This window comes from Mastigoproctus giganteus, chromosome 9 (genome assembly GCF_048544385.1).
Source record: "Mastigoproctus giganteus isolate SK-2022 chromosome 9, ASM4854438v1, whole genome shotgun sequence".
Classification (NCBI taxonomy): Eukaryota; Metazoa; Arthropoda; class Arachnida; order Uropygi; family Thelyphonidae; genus Mastigoproctus; species Mastigoproctus giganteus.
This window is the reverse complement of record NC_143583.1, coordinates 222,546,291-222,571,011: the sequence shown is the minus strand read 5'-3', so window position 1 is coordinate 222,571,011 and position 24,721 is coordinate 222,546,291.

The following is a 24,721-nucleotide window of genomic DNA, read 5'->3' as shown; positions in this document are numbered from 1 at the left end:
TTTGATTATCAGTAGTGATTCTTCATGCATTAAGAATCTGCAGATAAAGGAACCACTAGGTGGCAGTGATCACAGTGTGCTGAAGTGGGATTTACTCAAAGAGGTAACTACTATCAGGGGTAAAGGGAAGGGTTTTTGCTATCGTAAAGGCGACTACGGTGGTCTGAGACAGTATTTAAATTCTATACAGTGGAACCAACTCATGATGTTACCAACAGCAAATTCAAAATGGGAAGCATTCAAAGAACATATCTTGAAAGCTTCTACGCTTTCATACCAACAAAGAAATATTGTTCAAGATTTAGGCCTAAATGGCCTAAATCTTAATGTCAAATGAACTAATTAGACATGCGTGACAGAGAAGAAAAATTCATGGGATACATATAAATTAACATGTGACACAGAAGTCTATGATAGATATAAGCTGGTCTGTAACCAAGCTACAAAGGTGGTTAGGCAGGCGAAGGCAGATTACGAGAAATCTTTGGCAAAGGATGCAAAGAAAAACAGCAAAGAGTTCTTTACTTATGTAAACTCAAGAAGGAAGGGGATGAATCAGATTGGTCCACTTGATATCGGTGGTTCAACTATTGATGATCCTTCTAAGAAACTAAATGAATATTTTGCATCGACATTCACATTTGAGGAGTTATTCTGGGAGGGGCATGCCAGAGGTGTATTCAACTCTGGCAGTAAGCTAGATAATCTTGTAATAACTGAGAGTAAAGTGGAGGAGAAATTGTTGAAGATAAACACAAGAAAGGCACGCCGGTTGGATGGGATCTATCCAGTTATATTAAAGGAGGTAGCAAACGAAGTAAGCAAACCCTTAGCCATAATTATGAGAGCTTCCTTGATATGAAGGAAGATATGAAGTTCTCTGAGCAGTGCAGACGAGCTGCAAGAGTAGCTCATGGTGTCTTGTCAATGATATACAGGAATTTTTCTAGCACGGATAAGGAGTTGATTATTCCCTTGTATAAGGCAATGGGCAGGCCACACCTAGAGTACTGTATACTGGTCTGGAGACCTCATTTGAAGAAGGATATAGAGCTGCTGGAACGAGTACAGAGAAGGGCAACAAGATTAGTGAATGGAACAAAGGGTTACTCTTACGAAGAAAGGCTTAAGTTCTGCAAACTCAAGTGTCTGGAGACTAGGCACCGGCGAGGTGATCTGATAGAGGTGGATAAAGCCTTGAATGGTTTCAGCATGCTCAATGCCGATGGGATTCTCCATCTTGCTCAGAATAATCACCTGAGATGGCATAAATTCAGATTGAGGAAAGACAGATGTAGGATAGATTGTGCGGAAATTTGCCTTTAGCCAGCGGGTTGGTGGAATAGATTTCCATCCCTTGTTGAGGAAGTTGATAGCCTAAATAAATATAAGTCTCAGCTGGACAGGTATTTCGAACGAACGGAGGGGTGAAGTGGAAGTGTTTTTTTTTTTTTTTTTCCTTTTTGGCTGATGCTGCATAAGCTTGCTTTCTTGCATCACATGCTTCTATTAATGCTAATGGTGAGATTACATAAATTCAAATTGAGGAAAGACGACATTGTAGGATAGATGTGCGGAAGTATGCCTTTAACCAGCGGGTGGTTGATTACTGGAACAAACTTCCATCTGTCCTTTTATAAGTTGATACCTTACATAGATTCAAGGCAGAACTAGACAAACATTTGGAGCGAGTGGCTGAGTGAAATGGAAAGGGTTCTTTTTTTTTTTTTGGCTGATGCTATATAAGTTTACTTTCTTGCATCATATACCTTTACTAATGCTAATGCACTCAATTTTTTTTATGTAAACCCCAAACACGAGAGGTATTAGAACCTATAGTACTTAGTACCGTGCTTGGGTTGGAGGTTGACAAGACGAACAAAGATATTTGTTGACGTTGAACTTGAACTTCTGTAGATTGTAATATTCAGGAAATACGTATGAAGGAAGGTTGTTCCAGAAAACAGCAGTTGAATGAATAAAAGAAGAAGATGAAAAGTTGGTTCTGTGGGTTTGAAGTTGGACAGTAAATGGATGTTGGCTGGTGACGGCACGTGTTCGGACTGTTTTGAAAGAGAGAGCGGGAATTATACAAGCCAATTCAGAAGAACAGTGCCCATGGAAGTATCTGTAGAAGAGGCATGCAGCAGAAACAGTACGTCTATGAGAAAGCGAGTGGAGAGACTCTGTTAGAGATGAATCAATAATTAACCTAACTGCCCTCTTCTGAATGGAATCAAGAAGACTGAGAGAAGTTTTGGGGGCACCACCCCAGGTGTGGGAACAATATTCCATGGCAGGGCGGTTTGCGATTTATACAGAGTGAGCAGCTGTTTGGAAGAAAAGTAACGCTGACAGCGAAAGAGAAAACCAAGTTTTTTAGATGCAGAGGAAGCAGTATTTGTAATGTGCTTGTGCCAAGAAAGATTAGAAGTCAGCGTAATCCACAAAAGAGATATATCATTTTGCCTAGAAATCGGATTGTCACCAAAGATAAGCATAGGAGCAGAAGAATCCTTTTTGCGAGATATAAGACAAGACTGAGTTTTAGAAGGGTTGAAATCAACTAAGTTGCGTTTGCCCCATTGCAGAATTAACCGAAGATCGGCATTTAAGGAATTGGTAGCAGATTTTCGAGAAGTTGAAGCTGATTGAGCAGGACACGGTTTCTCAAAATGGAAAAAGAGTGACTTCCTAGAGAGACTACTCCACTCCCCTCTGGAAATTCGAATAATTGACCCTGTGAACGTTTTGATTTTGGTACTTATGTGAATCAGATGAGGATAGAAGGAAAGCTTATGGTCAATAATGACCCCAAGGAGTTTTGCCTCAGTGACTATAGGAAGCCGCTTGCCAAAAATGTTGACTTGGGGAGGCCGCCTGAGATCTAAAATTTGGATTTAAAAAGCATCATTTTTGTTTTCGCTGGATTAATTTTAAGTTTGTTAGCCAATGACTAGGAGGAAAGGTCAGTTAAAATCCAGTTTGCATTCACCTCCAACACTGCACGAGAACTGCCTGAGACCACAATTGTCAGGTCATCGGCGAAAGCAAACATTTTGCAATTCTGGAGAGAGTGGCCCAGCCAGTCTTGAAGCACAATGTTCCAGAAAAGTGGCCCCAGGACTGAACCTTGGAGGCATCCTCGAAAAACCTTCCTAGATACTTGGAGGAATTTGGACTTGACAATTATTGAGCGGTCAGAGAAAGAGTTTTGAAATAATTTGTACATATGAAAGGAGCATCTGGCAGACCTCCGTAAGAAAAACAGCAAGAATCTTGCTGTTTTTCTTACGGAGACGTTCAAGGGCGCTGTCCCACCAGAGTGTGTCAAAGGCGCCCTCGAAGTCGACCATAATAGCTAGTTCAAACTTGGATTTAGAATTTATAATGTGCCAGACAAAGTCAGACAAGGCCTCCTCTCAAGAATGACCTGGGGTGAAGCAATATTGACAGGGAGAAACAGGGGTGGCCAATGAGTCGATCACGGCTTTAATTTCGGTCGATGACAACGAATTTTAAATATACAGTCATTCCGCCATTTGCGCGGTATGTTACCAAAATTTTATATTGCACAGCGGGTTTCACTACCTGCGGGTTATTTTATTTATTATTTTTTTTTACGAAGCTACAAAAATAGGAATGAAGAGCAGATTTTGAATATTTATTTTTGTTTTTTTGCATGATTGAAGATTTCATTGAAGGAGAAACTGTCGGTATTATTGCAAATGCAATAAGATTGAGTTTACTACCCGTTTATAATTGCTTGCAGTAATAGAAAAGCCCAATAAACCAGAAGTGCAAATTGTTTTTATTGTTTTATCGTCGTGACCTCCAGAAATAGCTTTAGAGAAATATCACAACGCATTAAAAACTGATTCTTATAACGATATAACCAAACAGAGCAATAAACGGTGGTGTGTTTGTCCGGTTATTTTGGAAACAGCTTCCTCATTCGGGAATCCTCTTCATCAATTATCCTACGTTAGCTCAGCCAGAATATTTTTCCGGTTCGCGCAACTTAAAGTGTTTTAATCGGTAAGCATTGCTTTTGCTGATTTAATAACTGGACAGTACTTATATGTTAAAATTCATTTTAAATCAAAAGGTATTAAACCTTTTGATTTAAAATGAATACTATGAAAAAGAGTAAAATGTATCATTTTCATCAAGAGTGGGAACTAGAATACTTTTTTGTAATGGTGAAATAAAAATGTTGCTGTTTGATTTGCAATGTTTCCGTGGCTATATCCAAAAAAGGAAATTTAGAAAGGCACTTCAACAATCTCCACGGTAAATACCAATCGGATTTTCCGTCTAATAGCGACCTTAGAAAAAATAAATTAAAAGAACTTAAATCCAGATTATTCGCGCAACAAAATATCTTCATGACACCTAATTTACAATCTAAAGCAGTAACTACAGCATCATTTAAAGTGAGTCATCTTCTTGCAAAAAAATGAAAACCATTTTCTGATGGTCAATTCATCAAACAGAAATTTTTAGAAATAACAGATTCTCTTTTTGAAAATTTTAAGAACAAAAATGAATTTAAAAGTGCCCTCCAAGATCTGCAGTTATCTCGAAATACTGTGATGCGACGCATCGCAAAAATGAGTAAAAATGTGTGAACAATTGCATGCTCATATTCCTAATTGTGCATCCTTTTCTTTACAACTTTACAACTTTTCTTTACAACTTTACAGCTGTATCACTGACGTCTGAATCTACAGACGTCAGTGATACAGCTCAATTTCTCGTTTTTATTCGTATGGTTTTCGATGATTCTGCCACTAGAGAAGAATTGCTGGGTATGGTTTCGTTAAAATAAAGAATTAGAGGTCTTGATATCTTTAACTCATTCAAACATTCTATTTAAAAAAATTAAATTACCACTATTTAAGCTCGTATCAATAACAACAGGGGGATATTCATGTGCTGTTGAGGCGGATCCCAGAGTTTCCCTCATCAGCTGCCGTCGTACATCTTGTGTAGAAGCTTACGCCAAAACCGGCCATTTTTATGTAGTGTGTTGGATGTGTAAGTGTTTTCAGTGTCTAACGGCACCAGGGGTTTCCCCCATCTCCGCGTTACTTTTATTGTGGGTGTACCAGTTCACTGGGAAGGCCAGAGATTTAAAAGTGTATGGATTATGGAAGTGTGGTGTTTTGTAACGTTGTTCCTCTGGCCATTTAGCCGCTGGACCTCTGCTGAGGCCCAACGTTGCCCCACTTACGCCCCATGGAGGCAGACCAGGTACCCGATACTCTATAGTTCACTCTGGCAGGTCCTGCCATCTAATTTCCTCAGATTTCAGTGGCTAGGACCTTAAAAAAAAAAAAAAGAAAAAAAATTACACATATATGTATAGATATATGTGTAATTGATGTGTGATATATCTCGATTGCGTAGCATGATGTCGCTTGAATATGGAAAGACCCAAATATGAGTGTAAGTTAATTTCGATTCATTGAATTTATGTGTGTGTGGGGGGGAATTCGCTTGTTTAAAGATAGAGGGGGGACTGAAGACTGGGGGGTTAAAGGAGGAAGGATGAGACCAATAGAGTAGGAGGCCTCAATTTGATGTCAGTAGGCATGCCCATGCCCTGCCAGAAGGAAGAATGGGGGTGGCGTGGAGGGGAGGAAACAGTATGACCGTCTCCTCCCCCTGCCGGGGTGGGGTAGAAAGGGCCGGACAAGGGAGCCGGCACAGGTCGCCAACATGGCATGTGTGTGCAGCGTGGCTAGGTCAGCAGGTTCAGAACAGCATCACGACAATGGCCCCACCAGGAGGTACATCCAGGGACAAGGTCTCTACCGACTTGTTTACAGATCGGTTGAATGCCGGCGTTGGTCATGGGATCAAGGTCTCATCCAGTTTGGTCGTAGTCATGATCCTAGAAGCTAGGATCAGCAAGATTTTTTGAAATATAATTAGGTCTAATCTCTTGTAATCTCCAAGCACTTATAATTTTTTTTTTTTTACCCCAATCACGATATAAACAGGTTCCACGTCTTCAGAAGAACACTAAGAATTTACACTCACTAGATACAGGAACACGTTCAATGTTCAGCAGGGTATATTTGATTACGAGTGTCCAATCATCATCAGCTCCTGGTAAAATTATCCCAAATTAGCGAATCTAAGCTCCTCTCTTCTTTTAAAAGCATGTGAGGCAAAGGTGTTCAGTGCTATAAATGCCGCTTGAGATCGGATAAGCGCAGGTTTATTTCCCATTGTGAAGGTATCTGAAACAAGCTGCAATTCACGCCTGTAGTCTTTATAATATTGACAGTTGAAAATAATGTGGTCAACATTCTCTTCCTGTCCACAGAGACAAAGCAGGGTAGGAGACAATCCTAATTTGAATAATTTGCTATTAATACTCCCGTGGCCGGAGAGTAAAAATGTACCATGCAAGCCAGGTGCAAACCACATATATTCTCTCTTCCTGAACTCCTTCACCGATGATAAAAACTCTCTGGTCACGGCGCCAAGTTCTGAAGCTGACCAGTCTCTTTGCCATTTATCTACATAAATGGAATGAAGCCTTCTTTTCTCAGATGTTAAAGAAGCATCTGGGTCGAGTTGCACATCATCCAAAGTGACAGGTATTGATTTCTTCAGGTGATACATCATATATCTATATTGTATTTCATAGTGTAGGGGAAATTTTCCCAATAACACCTGCAAAGCCATAGTAAAAGTGGTTCTACATGCCCGTGACATCATCAGGAGGGCAGCACGCTGGGCCTGCAGAAGCTGTTTCATAATTACGGACTTGTTGGCCCTATGTCCCCACGCTCCAGCCGCATAAGCAATGATAGGTAAAAAAAAAAAAAAAACACAATTATAGTATAACCTGAGTGAATGACCTCTCAGGCCCCATTCATGCCTGGTTACCTGTTTCAATCAGGATAAGAATGACTTGCACGGGGTAGACAACTTAAGGCATCAAATTGAATACCTAAATATTTTGTAATTGTAGTATATTTAATTGTCTGTCCTCTACACTTTACAAGTGGCGGTCGTTCTCTATCTAATTTTCCTTTTAAAAGCATCTGCGATGTTTCAGTTGTTGAAACTTGCAGTTTGTGAATTGCTGACCAAGTTAAAAGTTCTTGTAAGACGGAGTTAGCTATGTCTTCCAGGTTCTTCCTTGAATTTCGGCGGACAAGAATGGTAAACTCGTCTGCATAGGCAATCATCTTTGTTCCTTCAAATTTCTTGGTGAGCCATGAATCAAACACAACATTCCAACACAAAGGGCCAAGAATTGATCCCTGTGGGCAACCCCCTTGTAACATGTCTAGAGACCTGTTTAGTACCACTCTTAACTATGATAGACCACTGGTAAAAATAGCAAGTAAGTAATTTGAAGACTGATTTAGAAACCCCAGCCTCCCGGAACCTCTCCAGAGCACTCTGTCACCAAAGGGTGTCAAAGGCCCCTTTGAAGTCCACAAAGAAGCCAAGAAGGTATTTTGTATCAGTTATCTTTTGCAAAATAAGGAGTCTGACAATTGCATCCTCAGTCCCCTTGGCATGAGTAAAACCAAATTGATCAGGAGATGATAATGCTTTATTGGTGTGAATAACTAATAGCCGTTTAGTGATCACTTTTTCCAGTGCTTTGCCCATAAAGTAACAACAGATGGATTTTTTTTTTTTTTTGGTAGTTGTTGGCGCATCGGCTTCTGTGGCCATAATACACCTCCCAAGGTTTTTGCAGTACTTTGATCCAAGCCCGAGGCGGGATTCTACCCCGCGACCTTTGGGTTGCCAGGCAGGCACGTTACCCACCTGGCTAGCCCGGTCGGTTACAACAACAGATGGATGGATGGAGCTAAAGCAATGAAGGGGCATCTTAACGGATTCATCGCATTGTGCCAAAAGGATGAATTCGCAGATTTTTTGAGTTACTGCTGTATCATCCACCAACAAGGGTTAGCCAGCAAAAGATTAAATACTAAAAGTGTTATGGACATTGCTTTCAAAATCGTGAATTCCACAAGGGAGACTTTTCAAAATGCAACGCAATGAAAAAGAACCAGATATGATATTATACAAAGATGCGAGGTGGCTGAGTCGGAGTAAGTTTCTACAGAGATTTCGAAATTTGCTGAATGAAATTAAAAAAAATTGTTGATCAAAGGAGAGATGATTATCAGCAGCTACAAGATACGGAGTGGTTGTGTGATCTGGCTTTTTTGTCAGATTTTCCCGGTAAATTAAGTTATTTCAATTTGGAATTACAAGGAAAGAATAAAAATGTGGGTGACATGATTAGTAGTATTTCTGCATATAAATATTTTGCAAATATGCAAGATCATTTAAAAATATATCCTGTTTTTGAATTTAATGGTGAGAAATATGTTTGTAAAATTGGGAATGTTGTGGACGATTTTGAAACCAGATTCAGTGATTTTAAAATAATTGTAGACATTATTCATTATATTTCTTATCCATTTAACGTCGACTTAGATACGAAACAAATTACAGAAAAAATGTTGCGATTTTTCACATGGAGAAAATATTACTTTATTATTAATAATAGCCCTATGCTGCACCAGAAAAAAAAAAATTCCCGAGTTACCCTGATTGATTGATTGATAGAGAGAGAGAGAGAGAGTCAAAAGTAGAAGGCAATCACCAAGAAAGAGAAGAATGATGATATCCGCTCAGGACCCTGGGTGTGCCAAGCCCATACTCACCGGATGTGAGCCCCCGGGTTGAAAATGAAATTATTACAATGCGAAACAATATCTTTCTAAAAGTCAGATCATCGGAAAAAGACTTTTGGAAATATGTTTCGGAAATTCCTGTTTTGATTCCAGATATCTATGTGAAAAGGTCTTTTCACATTTCAAACAAACAAAGACGAAGAATCGCTTTACTCTTACAGGCTTGCATACAGACGATTCTTCACGGTTGGCCTTATCACAGTATATCACCGATTTTGAAAGCTTGGCAGATGAGACCAAGACAAAAACTTCGCATAAATTAAAAATTTTAATACGTATGAATTTAAAATAAGAATTCTGAATTGTATTGAATTTTAAAATTTATAAACATTTTTCAATATGTTTTGATTAACTTTTTTAACCTTGTGCAATGAAATTTTTGAGATGGTAGATCGCGGCACATTTTGAAGGAAAAAGTAGATCGCATCACAAATTAAGTTGGCCACTCCTGCTATATAAGCTTGCTTCCTAGCATCATATTATTATTATTATTATTATTATTATTATTAGCAGCTATTTGGTGCAAGGAAGGCTGAGGCTTATGCTGCACCAGCCAAAAAAAAAAAAAATTCTTGAGTTACCCGGAGTGAGAGAGTGAGAGAGAGAGAAGTAGAAGGGAATCACCAAGAAAGATAAGAATGATGATATCCAGCTCAGGACCCTGGGTGTGCCAAGCCCATACTCACCAGATGTGAGCCCCTGGGGATACGCCTCTACTAATGCTAATGTACAAAGAACGGTATTGAATGGGTCAATCCATCTTCCACTGACAGAACTGCAAAGGATTACATAAGGTTTGTGGCGAGTGGGCTCAATGGCAGGTCACTGTGCAACAGTTGACATTGCAATACAATATGGGGACTACAAGAACAATATCTCAGATGACAATCCACTGCACAGACATATGGGGTTCCACACCAGACAATTATGAAAAATATTTTCATTTCTAGCCTTTTCCCTTGCTTTCAAGAAGCATTCATTCCTCATAGTGCCCTATACTTTTTCCGCGGCCTGTACAACTAAAAGAAATAGCATCACTTTCGGAGCTTGTACATTTTACTTTCGTTTCGAGCGCCCCAGTGGATGCGGCCGCTGTAATCACACCCGGGACTGATCCGCCAGGTGGCGCTTAGTAATATACCTTGTGTATCCTGTGCTCCTAATCTTAAGTAATTTAGATGAATTATACTAATTGCCTGAACTTTCAAGTGATAAAGTAACAATCAGTGAATGCCTGTCTACTTGTGCATGAAGTTTCAGCAGCGTTGCTCCAGCAAAAGATAAGTATTTTACTAATTTCTCTTTTTGGCTTTGCGACAATGCACTTCTCCAAGATGGACGCTATCTTGTTCAGTAGTTATTTCTTATACAGCATAAATGGCAGTTAGCGGACACTAGCTCAGTGCTTTGCTGACCAGTAACGTTTCCCTCCCTCTTGCTCCGTTTCGTGTCACCTCCCTGCCTGCCTGCGGCAATCTCTCTACAGCAGGAGGTCCCGTAAGCATTTGGAGAATGCTTTGTTTGCAGCAGTGACTAACGGGGTTAAATTGTGTGTGAGCGCTGAATACGTAGTTTTCATTTATGGAAGGAGAGCCTCGTACTAAAAATGCAGATATCTGCAAATTATGCAAAAAGGAAATCAATAAATTAAACAAAAGTGTATATATTAAATGTTCGAAATGCAAATTCCAAATCTGCCAGAGTTGTTCAGGCTTTTCCCAATTAAGCCTGAAAAAGCTATCAACCTCAGCCCGCGTGAAATTTGTCGCATACTGCTGCCGGAAAAAGCCGGCGAATGATCATGGGAGCCCTTCCCACTCAGCCTTGGCCGCTTCCCCTAAAGTGCTGCTCGACTCACACTTAACGCCACCTTGCCCACTGCAATGGAATAGAAGGCGATACGTCAGTGACAGCCAGGTGTATTCCACCCGGTTTGATGAACAGGTATTTCACAGCCAGCTTGATAAAGAAAGCCATGCTGACGTGCAGGCGGCAACGGGCACACTAATTGATAACACAAAAGAAGGAAACCAACAGCAAGAGTCAACCCCCAATTTAGATCCTTCTCTTCCTGAAGGAAACATCCCAGAACAGATTCGTACATTGCGTATGCAGCTGGAGAGCCTGATTGCCAAATCAAATAACAAGATCACAACAGGCCTCCGTAGTGAGATTGTCAATATATGGACAAAGATGGAGACTATATTAATGAACACTCACGTGGAACAAGAAAAGGCCAACGCTAAACTGGAAGCTTTTCTCATGGATAGGGCAAACCAAATGCGACAGCATGCCCCAACCTACGCAGACACGCTGAGGAAACCTGCCGATAAATCGGCAACCACTAGTAAACAAATGACAACGAGGAAAGAAACCGTTTTACTCCAGCAACCAAATCTTGTCATACTAAAGCCTGCTACAGATGACGCCCCCAAGACAAGTGAGGGAATTAAAACAACTGTAATCACCAAGTTAAACGATGATCTGAAAACCACAAAGATTAAGTCAATCCGCAAGACCAGAAACACCGGAGTAGTTATAGAAACGGAGACACAGGAAGGGTTAGCCAAAATCCTCAGTAACCCAAAAATTCAGTCGCTGGGACTAGTGGCTGAAACTCCAAGGAAAAAAGGCCCGGCAATAATAATTTTTGACGTCAACAAAGATCTAATCCCGGATGAACTTAAAGAGGAGTTATATTATAGAAACCTACAGGAGGACTTTCCGGACGCGGAAACGGATCAACTAATAAACCCGAAATATAAAACAAGATCTAGGAATGGAAATGCCACCAACTGGGTGGTCGAGCTTGCCCCATCAGTATGGCAAAAAATAAGTAAACAAAACAGTTTACATTCAATGGGGAAGCCACCGTTTTAAGGAGCATGTGGCTGTCCCCAAGTGTTTTAAGTGCTGCCGCTTCGGCCACACCACACACACACATGCACACAGACTGAGCCAACCTGCGGGCACTGTGCCGAAAAAGAGCACCAATACAACACATGCCCTAATAAATCCGCCGAGCCCGTCTGTGCGAATTGCAAGGCACAGAAAATACAACACGACCACTCAATCATGGATAATAAATGCCCTGTCTACCTAAAATACAAGAGCATACACCAGGCCCGAACCGATTATGGGTACGCCGCATAAATGCTATAACACCAAGGAGATTAAATTTTTACAAATTAACGCGCAGCATGCTCGAGCGGTAGTAGACCAAATAAGGAAAAAAGCTGACGAAGAGAACATCGACGTTATCGTAATACAAGAGGCAAATTGCTGCTATGGATAAAGGGGTGGTTGAGGGGGAGAAGACAGAGAGTGGTAATCAATGGACACTGCTCATCGTGGCCTAATGTTATTAGTGGAGTCCCTCAGGGTTCAGTGTTGGGTCCTTTATTGTTTTCTGTATTTATAAATGATATTGATGATGGTATATCAGGCTTAATGTCCAAGTTTGCAGACGATACGAAGGTTGGCAGGGTTGTCAAGGACACTACTGACACTATGCTGCTGCAACAGGATTTGGAAAGGTTGAGCAGATGGGCTTCGAGGTGGCAAATGAAGTTTAACATTGACAAATGTAAAGTACTACATATGGGAAACAGCAACCCCAGAGCAACGTATCAACTGTGTGGTACTACACTGACAGTGGTAGAGAACGAAAGGGACCTGGGGGTGGTTGTGCAGGCAGATATGAAGTTCTCTGAGCAGTGCAGACGGGCTGCAAGAGTAGCTCATGGTGTATTGTCAATGATATAAAGGAATTTTTCTAGCAGGGATAAGGAGGTGATTATTCCCTTGTATAAGGCAATGGTCAGGCCACACCTAGAGTACTGTATACAGGCCTGGAGGCCTCATTTCAAGAAGGATATAGAGCTGCTGGAACGAGTACAGAGAAGGGCAACTAGATTGGTGAATGGGACAAAGGGGTGCTCTTACGAAGAAAGGCTTAAGTTTTGCGAATTACAGTGTCTGGAAACTAGGCACCAGCGAGGTGATCTGATAGAGGTGTACAAAGCCTTGAATGGTTTGAGCATGCTCAATGCTGATGGGATTCTTCCTCTTGCTCAGAAGAATCACCTGAGAGGGCATAAATTCAAATTGAGGAAAGACAGATGTAGGATAGATGTGCGGAAATTTGCCTTTAGCCAGTGGGTGGTTGGTAGGTGGAACAGACTTCCATCCCTTGTCGTGGAAGTTGATAGCCTAAATAAGTTTAAGGCTCAGCTGGACAGGTATTTCGAACGAACAGAGGGGTGAAGTTATTATTTATTTATTACTTTTATTTATTACATATTAATTTATGTTACTTTTTTTTTTTTTTTTGGATGATGCTGCATAAGCTTGCTTTCTTGCATCAAATGCCTCTACTAATGCTAATGAGCCCTACACGCATAATAAGGAAGTCAGGGGGTACTCCCTAACTTACAAGATTGCCCAAGTGGATGGAGATACCCCATGGGCCGCTGTAGCGGTCCATAATCCTAATATTACGGTTACAAAAATTGTACACTTTTGCTCAGCCTGGGCTGCATGTGTGCACCTTATTACACCTCTAGGAGAATTATCTGTCGTCTCGCTGTATTGTAGGCCAGGGGAAGACATCCTACCAGCAATCAGATATATGCAGACAGTCCTTGCAGAACTTCCCAACGCAAAAATCGTAATCGGCGCTGATGTTAATTGCCGCTCCCAGCTGTGGCACAGTGAGACTGTAGACTGACGTTGGAATGGCCAGCGACTGGAGGAATTCCTTGCAAATTCCACTCTCACCGTAATAAATCAACCAAACAACCCAGCAACCTTTTCCAGTACTCTTTGGGAGGCCACAATCGATGTGACCCTTGCAACCAGATCACTGGCACGATATCTCTCGAACTGGACGGTACATGACTCATGGACAACATCCGACCATCACGTTCCAGCTGAAACAGTCCATTGCTTGCTCACCAGTAATCAGGCAGATAATGCATAGATATGCCCTCGCCAAGGCAGATTGGAACCTGTTCAAGCAGGTGCTGGCCGACTCCTCTCACAGGCTTCAAATAAGTGATTTCCAAGCACTAAATCCAGACCAACACCAACGTGCTGTCACAGACATGATCACATTGGCCTGCAACATCTCCATCAAAAGAAAGAACCCCAAACCGGGTGCAGTGCCTTGGTGGGGGCCTGAGCTAGAAGCCCTAAGACGTGAAGTAAATCACAGACGAAAAACTTTCCAGCGTGCTCGGAGATCATGGCCAGAGGCTGAGGTAGAAGCCCTCAGGCAACAGTGCAGGGAAGTCCGGAATAGCTACACCGCATTAATTAGGAAGCGCAAACGAAAATCGTGGGAAGACCTTGTTTTTACTTTTGGCAACTCGGATCCTTGGGGGGTAGTCTTCAAGGTAACTACCAACAAGCTCCCCAGAGGTGAAGTGATTCCATCCACAAAGACCCCTCTTGGAACTATAACCACGAGTTGGCACGCATTGATAAATAACATACTTGATGTAATATTCAAACAGCCAGCTGCTCCATCCACTCCGCAGCAAATACAACTGTGTGAAGATAACAAAAGTTACACCACGCAACAGCAGGAGCCTCCATTCACAGCCGAAGAACTCAGTATCGCAGCATCAAAACTGAGAGACAGAAAATCACCGGGACTAGACTTGCTAGAACCGGAAATTGGAAAAAAGGTGGCGGAGTACAATCCAGAGCTTCTCCTTAATCTATTTAACCATTGTCTCCAGCGTGGATGGTTCCCAACAGACTGGAAAATGGCAAACATCAGGCTAATTTTGAAAAATTCCAGCAAACCCCATGACCAACCAGATTCCTATAGGCCCATCGCTCTCTTGTCAGTAATAAGCAAGTTGTTTGAGCATCTTCTAAGACAAAGAATAGAAACATATTACAACAATGCCAACTTACTGTCCCCAAATCAATATGGATTCAGAAAGGGTTGTTCCATTGTTGATGCACTGGAGAACATGATTGAAGGCGCAAAGAGTACAGACAGAAAATATTTCTTAGCCATCTCAGTGGACTTTGCCGGGGCGTTTGACGCACTCTGGTGGCCAAGCATCCTCGGCAGACTCCGTACAGCAAATCTCCCTAGCAACCTGTACCAATGCATAAAAAATTATCTATCACAGCGGAGCATAACCATCAGGACACCATATAGCAAAGTTACACGCCAGATCTACAGAGGATGTCCCCAGGGCTCTGTCTTGGGTCCCCTACTATGGAACATCGTACTTGATGAGTTCCTGAACATAGACCTACAGAATGTACAATCTCAAGCATATGCGGACGATTTAGTCCTTACCCTTGCCGCTGATACTAGATCCCAACTGGAAGCCGCAGTAAATAGAGCACTCGGAACTTTACAGGACTGGGCTTGGCACAACCACCTGGAAATCTCACCAGTAAAGACAAACTCCATCCTGCTTAAAGGCTCTCTGAACGTAGTGAGGCCACCGCAAATCAAAATCCAAGGGAGATTGATTTTTTTTTTTTTTTTTTTTGATTTGGTAGTTGTTGGCGCATCGGCTGCTGTGGCCATATTGCACCTCCCAAGGTTTTTGCAGTACTTTGATCCAAGCCCGAGGCGGGAATCGAACCCGCGACCTTTGGGTTGCCGGGCAGGTACTTTACCCACTCGGCTAGCCCGGTCGGCAATCCAAGGGAGAACTATCCGGTTAACAACTGAGATGAGATACCTTGGAGTGATCTTGGATAGGAACCTATCTTTCACACCACACCTGAAATATCTACATACCAAGATTCGAAAATATACTGCGCTAGTGGCAAGAATCGCACGTCGGGACTGGGGATTGAAGCGACGCGTGCTCACCCTCTTCTATAAGGCTATGTTCACCCCCATAATCACTTATGCATCTGGTATCTGGTTTCCAAAGGCCACCACAGCAGTTAACAAGAGGAAGCTTGACTCGATTCAGCGTGTCATCCTGCTCACCACCCGGGCCTGCTGCACAGTCAGCACACATGCCTAGCAAATGTTGGCCGCTGTGCTACCTCTAGATCTAGAAATCATCAAATGTGGTTTACTTTATATGCTTTCCAAAGGTAAAGCCATCTCCTGTCTGGATTTTACCACTGACCCCTCAAATAACATCAAGGCCGAGAAGAAGCGCCTCACTGCATACTTGCAGCAAGTCTGGCAGTCTAGGTGGACACAGTCTACAAAAGGAGAAGTCACCAGAAAATTCCTTCCTACAATAGCAACAGTATACCCAAAATCTCCCACATGGTTCTCCCCTGGCCTATACATCACTTTTTTGTTAACTGGCCATGGATCTATCAGAGGAAAGCTCACTGCACTTGGGATCACTGAAAACCCACAATGCCTCTGTGGTTCCCTCGAAAGTTGGGACCACCTGATGTACAAGTGCGAAATATGTGAAGATTTGAGATGCCTCCTCCTGACTAGGATACATTATCTTCCTAAAAACCAAGAACAGCACATCCTCGAAAGAGAAGATTATGTCGCCTTTACGCGCTACGCACAAGATTTATTCGCACGGCGGAAGACCCTACCATGGATATAGTCAATATTCAGATCATCGTCAAAACCATCCACCTGTATTTTGGGAATCGATGCAGAGACCTACCAGCAAATGAGACTACACCACCACCACCAAATCTAAGAAGATCCAGTATAGGACAACCACAGCTACATTCCTATCTATATTCCTACTGATTTAGACACAGATCACCGGATGACATCACCACTGAAATTGACATCACGACCGGACCTGAATGAGAAGAGCAAGAAGATTTTGCCAAATGGCGATCACACTTGTGCTCTCTTGCACGGCAACTTTTGTCCCTTACTTTCGCCTGATGGATGTATTCCATTGTACCTGGAGGATGCCTTCTTCATCCCCCATATTTCTACCTGTCTCCCCCTTTCTTGACTCTAAAGCCCACCTGCTCTAACTTTTTTTTTTTTTTTTTTACATTGGTCTGTCAGGAAGCTTAGGCGACCCTACAGAGACTAGCCAGAGAATAATGGGCAGCCTGGCTACCTCCTTAGCGGTGTGTGCGGGCAACGTGAGGTTCCATCAGGGGGCCCTGCGGCCTAATGCCAGGACACCCAACAGAACCCAATGCAAAACTATGTATTCAACACAGAACACTTTTCTGGCATTTACAGTTCTGTATTTCTTCACAGTGTACATATGGCGCAGATGTGGGAAACCAAAGGGGGCGCCTGACCCGAATACTATGCACACTATGTAATTACATCCCCTATTAGGCGTTTAGTCAATCAATGACGTCAAGTCGCTCTCCTGTGTAACGGGCAAGCGTGGGACACGAATATCTCCAAGAACGGTGAGGGCAGAAGGTGACTATTGCCATAAGTAGAAGAATTAGCAGACCACAACACATCACGCCTTGCGTAATCAGAACTCTATAAACACATTAAGATAACATATAATTTTTCTTGTAGTGTCTAGTCGCAATAGGCGACAGGTCCCCGGTGTAATTCTTTCCCCCACATTATTGACCCGTGAAACCAGGAGAGGTCATGGGAAACACAGGGGAACGCAGAGGTATATATTTGAAAAGGGGAGAGTAAGAAGAGATACTTTGGGTGAGACTTGACAGAAAGGAATGAGCATTGGGAGTTTTGGCCGATTTTTGTGAGTGTGTGAGCGAAGGAGGAGGAAAAGCGAAATAATCACTAGGAACAGATGAGCGAAGGAGCCACAACGTTTGGTCCAGAATCCCCCCCCCCCTCCCGAGGCGGTGCGGAGTTATTCGGGTAAGTCAACCTTTGTTGCATAATTACAAACTATTCTAAATTTTTTTTACATTGGTCTGTCAGGAAGCTTAGGCGACCCTACAGAGACTAGCCAGAGAATAATGGGCAGCCTGGCTACCTCCTAGCGGTGTGTGCGGGCAACGTGAGGTTCCATCAGGGGCCCTGCGGCCTAATGCCAGGACACCCAACAGAACCCAATGCAAAACTATGTATTCAACACAGAACACTTTCGTACCTCCCGTTTACACTTGTTTGAATGCATTTACAAGCCATCTTTCCTCATCTTTCATAGACCATCAGACAATTGTTTTAACATTTTCTTAGTACTCAGTTTTAACAGATAATGTGACTTATCAACCTAGTTGTCAAAATGCTAATTACACTATTAAGTTAGTGTATTTTCCTGTTCTAGCATTAGAACAGTCGTATGTTATGACAAACAACAATCATTTGGATACCTGTAAGAGTGACAAGCAAAAAGCCGACATGAAGAACACTATTATCCAAATATACCAACAGCAGTAATGTTTTAACCTGCTATCTAGTTGTATCTAATCTGCCTCGTAGAAGTGTCATACAAATCATGATATATTTTGTTTAATAATCTGCTGTATAATTTTGTATTTTTAATAAACCCTATTTTGTTTGTTTACCCTTTTTGTCTCTTGGCCATTCTTCCTAGTTGCACACAATTCACTGAATAAGCTTATTTAAAGAACCATTAATTGCGGTCACTCCGGGGCCCATTTATCTAAGAGTGGGTGAAACCCACTCTTATCTCTGGGTGAAAAATCACAACGCATCTTGATGTTGCAATTTGCTCTTTACTTCTCAGAGTAAATTTAAGATTTAAACTGAGAAGTTAAGATTTTTTGTCCTGAATTAACTGTTAGATGATCATATTAAACCCAGGTCTTCTGGAAACACATATTAGCGTGCAGTCTTGTCGGAAGCTGAGTGATTCACAGAACGTTAATTGGCAGGCACGCTAAAAGAAGAAGAAAACCTGTGGAACACAATCCAAGAGACACTCTCTCTCCACCACTGATCATCGATTACTAATATGCTAGTTATCGAGTATAAATAACATGCTAGTTGGACACAAGAGGTCTGGAATTGATTGCGCTGGTCAGATGAGTTAAAATACCTGGTGCAACATGCCAAAGGAAGCCTTTATGTGTGGTGCGAACAACACGAGTCCATGCACCTACTATATGCCTAGACAGAGTAGGCACCATCATCCATGGCGCCTACTACATAGGCAGGTAGCAGTGGTTGCTTAACACGAGGCATGTTTTTCTGGGAAGAAACCATGTTGTGCGTGGACCAACGACGAAATCGTTGATCCATACACTTCGGCGAAGTCCGGAAGGTCAGTGACAGCCAAATCCTCTGCTTGCACCTTCACGATGGCAGGACTGTTAGTAATCCTGGGTATAACCTCCATGCACAAGCACACTGTGGGTGAACACCTAGACGTGAGCCAACGTAAGCAGGTGTCGAGGTGTGGTGCTCACACCAACATGGAGGAATGCAGCCACTGTGTTACCGGCAATACTAGGTGGTAGATGACTCTCATCAGGTGCAATACCACCACTTTGCTTATTGGAGGCTTGAAGCAGGGAAACCCATGTTTAGTCTCCAGAGATAAGTTCTAATAAACCCTTCCACACCTCTTCCATAATGTAGTATAACTGATGACTTTTGAGGTTATGATTAACATCATGGCGAGATTCAATCTTCCTTATATTTCGAGGGTACAGCTGTAAATTGTATTCGCAGGCCGGCCGCTAGTTAGTTAGTACACAAGGCTGAACCTATTGGTAACTCTTTTGGAGGCTTCCGGATCAGCTAGTGTATAATCTTGCTACTTCTACTCTGCCAGGTAGTGACTGGAAGAAGTTCGAATAGTGTGTATGTCGGGAGTGGGGTATTGTCGAGGTCACGTTATGTCAAGGATCTGGGTATATTCTTACCATTAGCTCGACTAATCATTTGGAGCTCTTTGACTTCCTCTCTTTGCAACTTGACTTTCTACAGTCCAACTTTCCTAACAGTGAGATAATATTCCTTGGTGATTTTAATGTTCACATCTCCAGCTGGCTTCTGTTTTCTAGTCACACCAACCCAGCTGGTCGAGATGTTAGGCTTTTGCAATTATTAATGACCTTGCACAGACTGTTCATTTACCTCAAAAGAATACTGGACAATCCTAACCTGGACAGCCAACACGCTTGATTTTTTCTCACAAACAACTCTTCTAAGTACGCGGTCGAAGTGAGTGGTCCTTTAGGCACCTCAGATCACAACTTGGTGATTGTCTCTTCTCCAATCGAGCCTTTATCTAATGGCTGTTCCCAACCTCGTATTGTTTGGATTACAATAATGCAGATGGATCATCCCATTACAATAATGGGATGACCTGCAAGATTTCTTTTCTTCTTTTCCTTGGTCTCGGATTTTTGTTTCAAAACTTCTGATGTCAACGTTTGCTCAGATCGTGTCAGTGAAATTATTCTTGTAGGAATAGAATACTTTATTCCACACTCCACTTTAAAATCTCGTCCTTTATCTAAACCTTGGTTTTCCAATAAATGTGCTAAGGCTGTTCAAAAGAAGAACGTTGAATATCGTAATTGGCTTGTTTCAAATTCTTCAGTTTCATTTTCTGCCTACACCAAAGCACGCAACAATTGTAAAGCGGTCATTAATCAGTCCAAACTAGATTTTGAACAGGCTAAGGGTAGAAAACTTGCTTCTTGCCCTAATGGTAGCCGAGCATTCTGGTCTCTTGCCAATGCTATTGGCCGCAACTTTTGCACAGCTCTGTCAAAACCAGATGGTTCTGTTATCACTTCAGCCAAGGATGAAGTTGAGCTGCTAGTATCCAATTTTTCTTCCAACTCATGTATTAATGATCTTGCTAAAACACGCCACAACACACTCCATTCAATCCCTCCTGTAGTCTTCCGTCATAAAGATGTCAAGATTTTGACGAATCTTGATGCTAAGAAAACTTCAGGACCTGATGGTATTTCTTCACCTGTTCTCAAAACCTGTGCTCCTGAACTTTTGCTGCCTTTTTTCTCTTTCCTATTCCAAAGGTGTTTTTCCTTCTGCTTGGAAATTTGCTGATATCCAACCAGTTCGTAAAAAGGGTGACAAATCCCTTCCATCAAACTATTGTCCCATTGCAACTACTTCTACTCTTTCTAAAGTAATGGAGAAATCAATTAACCACCAACTCTTAAATTACTTAGAAACGTTCCATCTGATCAACAATCACCAGTATGGATTCTGTGAGTGTCGATCCACTGGTGATATTCTGGCTTATGTTACACATTTATGGTCTAATTCAATGGAAAGGTTCGGTGAAATACAAGCAGTTGCTCTTGACATCACAAAGGCGATCGTGTTTGGCATTAAGATATTCTAAACAAGCTTCCATCTTATGGTTTGCCAACAGTTTCTTGTAATTGGTTATCCAGTTTTCTTTTGGATCGCTCACCGAGGGTGATGGTAGATGGCTCTCTATCTTCAAACTTCTCCACTAATGCTGGTGTCCCCCAAGGTTCAGTTCTTTCCCCCACTCCTTTTCTCTTGTATTTTAATGACCTTCTTCCATTGACTGGAAATCCTATCCATAGTTTTGCCGATGATAGCACATTGCATTCCACTTTGAGAAACATTGTCTTGCTGAAACAGCTTCAACTTCTCGAATATCCGCTACCAATTTCTTAAATGCCGATTTGCAGGTAATTCTCCATTGGGGCAAAGACAACTTAGTTGATTTCAATCATAAAACTCAGTCTTGTCTTATATCTAGCAACAAGGATCCTTCTGCTCCTATGCTTATCTTTGGTGACACTCCGATTTCTAGGCAAAAATGATATATCTCTTTTGGGATTATCCTGACTTGCAATCTCTCTTGGCACAAGAAGCACCCTACAAATATTGCTTCCTCTGTATCTAAAAAACTTGGTTTTCTTTTTCGCTCTTGGCGTTACTTTTCTTCCAAACAGCTGTTCACTCTGTACAAGTTGCAAATCTGCCCTACCATGGAATATTGTTCGCACATATGGGGCAGTGCCCACAAAACCTCTCTCATGCTTCTAGATTCCATTCAGAAGAGGGCAGTTATGTTAATTAATGACTCCTCTCCAACAGAGCCTCTGCACTCGCTGTCTCATAGGCATATGTTCCTGCTGCATGCATTTTCCACAAAGTCTTCCATGGGCACATTTCTTCTGAATTGACTTCTATAATTTCTGCTCTCTTTCAAAACACTCCGAACACGTGCCACTAACAGTCAACATCCATTTACTGTCCAACTTCAAACTCACAGAACCAACTTTTTATCTTCCTCGTTTATTTATTCAACTGGAACAATCTTCGTTCATATATATTTCCTGAAAATTACAGTCTACAGAAGTTCATGTCTAATTTCAACAAATATCTCCAACCCAAGTACACTACTCAGTGGTATAGGTTCTAATACCGCTCGTGTTTGGGGTTTTCATAAAAAAAAGACATTTCACTGGTTAGGGCTTTTCATTTATTATTATTAGTAAATACAATATCATGCTTTCTGGACTGCATCCATATGCACTTACATCATTATTATAATACATTAGCATAACAGTTACAGTTTACTGCATACAATTGAAAATCAAAGACATCTCAATACAACAGAAATTGTTTCAGAATTATTAAGGAAATTGTTAATAAGGTCTACTGGCAGCTCTTAGGGATCATGTTGCACTTTTTTCCGGTCAGGAACAGAATCTTCTAAGACCCTGTTCCACTGGCCTGCACTGTGCACAAGTGGTTAGAGGAATATAGTGAATATATCATCCATCCTTATTTGCCATCAAATTCGCCCAACCTCAATCCAATTGAACACACCTGTGAGATGTTTTGGATTGAGAAAGCAGCTGTTATCTGTATGGATAGCGTACCAACATAGTATTAGATAGGTGGTCATCATTCAGTGTACATATGCGCGCGCGCGCACACACACTCTTATGGATCATGCCTGGAAACCCGTTATAATAATTATGATTATATTAACGTATATATATATATATATGCTCTTCAGTTAGAACATTATAACAATCTACCTAATATTAATTGGACATGGCCTCCTCTTGCCACCAAGTCCACCATCCTATGGCAAGGGTTGGACTCTGAAAATTCCAGGACTGCATACTGTAGATCTGCGGCAGTCTGTGGTGGAAAATCCAGATCTGTCAATCCACGTAATCCCAAAGATTACGTGGATTGACAGATCTGGATTCATATCTGACAAATTTTGCCGCCAAAGTAGCAGCACCTGGAAGTCTTCATCATGTTCTGTGAACCACTCTCAAAGAATACATACAACTTGGCAAGGCACTTTATCCTGATAGAACACACCTGTGCCATTCAAGAAAACAGGCACCACGAAGGGGTATACCTGAGCAGTCACAACGGATAGGCAGATTTTAGCATTTAGGCTGCGGGCTAGAGGTAAGAAATTCCAAGGAAAACATCTACCATATTGAAACACTGCCACCACTTGCCTCTTGATTGTGGGAACGAGATTAGCTTGGTGCCAGCGAAGTTTTTAAGGCTCCAGGAAATAGACATTTTTCTTAAATTTTTACCATTTTATTGACTAAATTGGCATATTAATTTATTTTCTAGAAGTAGCTTTATATTCCTATTTACAATACTTAGTTTATTTTGAACTTAGGGATTTTGTGGGTTATTGCTTAGTATCGGTAAAACTTGTACCGTTCAAATCTTTCTGCCATTGTGTAGTATCGAAAGGGAATAGCATTACGTATATATTGAACTTGATAGCGTAGGGCAAAACGTAAAACTAGATAGTATAATGTGTAGCACTGTAGTAGGAATCTGTTAGCTTAGTATAGTACTGACAATTAATCAACTAATTTGTATGTAAACAGAAATCATGCCCCAGACTAGAGTGGCAAAGCAACTTGTGCAAAGTAGTGAAAGTGCCGTGGTTCGCAGAAGAACCGTAGGGGACGATTCTCCCATGCATCACAGTCTAAATAAATGTGCAAAATGTGACTTGTTTGCGGATCCAAACGGACCCAATCCAAAACATCCCACACCTGTGGGATGTTTTGGATTGGGAAAGCGGCTGTTACATCCTCCATGATCTACCCATGAAGGATGTCTTTGTGTGTGCTAGGTGCAGAGAATGTGAAGAAATTAGGCACCAACTCAGCATTCTGATGGGCGTCTATGAGAACTTGAAGAATCGGGTGGATGCCTTCGAAGGAATTAAACTGTGGCTGCCCAACTCAATGCCAGGACACACGCTTATGCACCAACACAGTGGCAACTTTCAAGGCAGAATGCACTGGTCCCACAGGAGCTAGTTATTGTTAGTAACTCAATTGACAGGGAAATGGGAAATATATTGTGCAAATAGGTGGAATAGGACCAGGGCATGTCTGCGAGGGGCAAAGGTTGATGTTGTTGTAGAGCAGATATCATCTTTTAAGGGCACAAAAGGTAATATTATTTTACACGTTGGCACTAATGACATTAGGAGATCTGCAGATTTACTAAGAAAGTACAGGGCAACGCTGAAAAAAAGTCGCGAGTTAGGGTTAAATTTGAAAGTGTCTGCAATCCTGCTGTTAGACTCGACAGGAGGTGAGAACCTTGTCAATAAATTCGGCCGTGGAGAGATTGTGCGGGGCTCATGGAGCAGAATTTTTCTCAGCATGGTTTGTGCTTGTTAACAGGAGGGATTACTTCTACAGGGATGGAATAAACTTAAATAGAAAGGGTGCAACAATATTTGCTGATGCTATCGAGGCAATGTTAGGTGGGTCTGAAAACTGCTAGCTTGGGGGAGGGGGATTCACAGATTAATATGTTAACAGTAGCCGCAAGCAGAGGTGGATATGATTCTTGCTCAGCTTCTATTGGAATGAGCAGCAGCCCAGAAAGCCAGTTGCTGGGGTCACGAAGCAAGTAAATACATGGACTGTGTTAGAGTAACTAACAGAACAGGTGCATGTGTACTTGCATTTACCCCAATGCTAGAAGTATAGTAAACAAATTTGATGAATTTGAAGTGCTGGTTAAGACATCGAAGGCAGATATTGTTGGGATATCAGATATAAGGTATGCAGAATTGGAATTTGGGGAGTACAATGTGTACAGA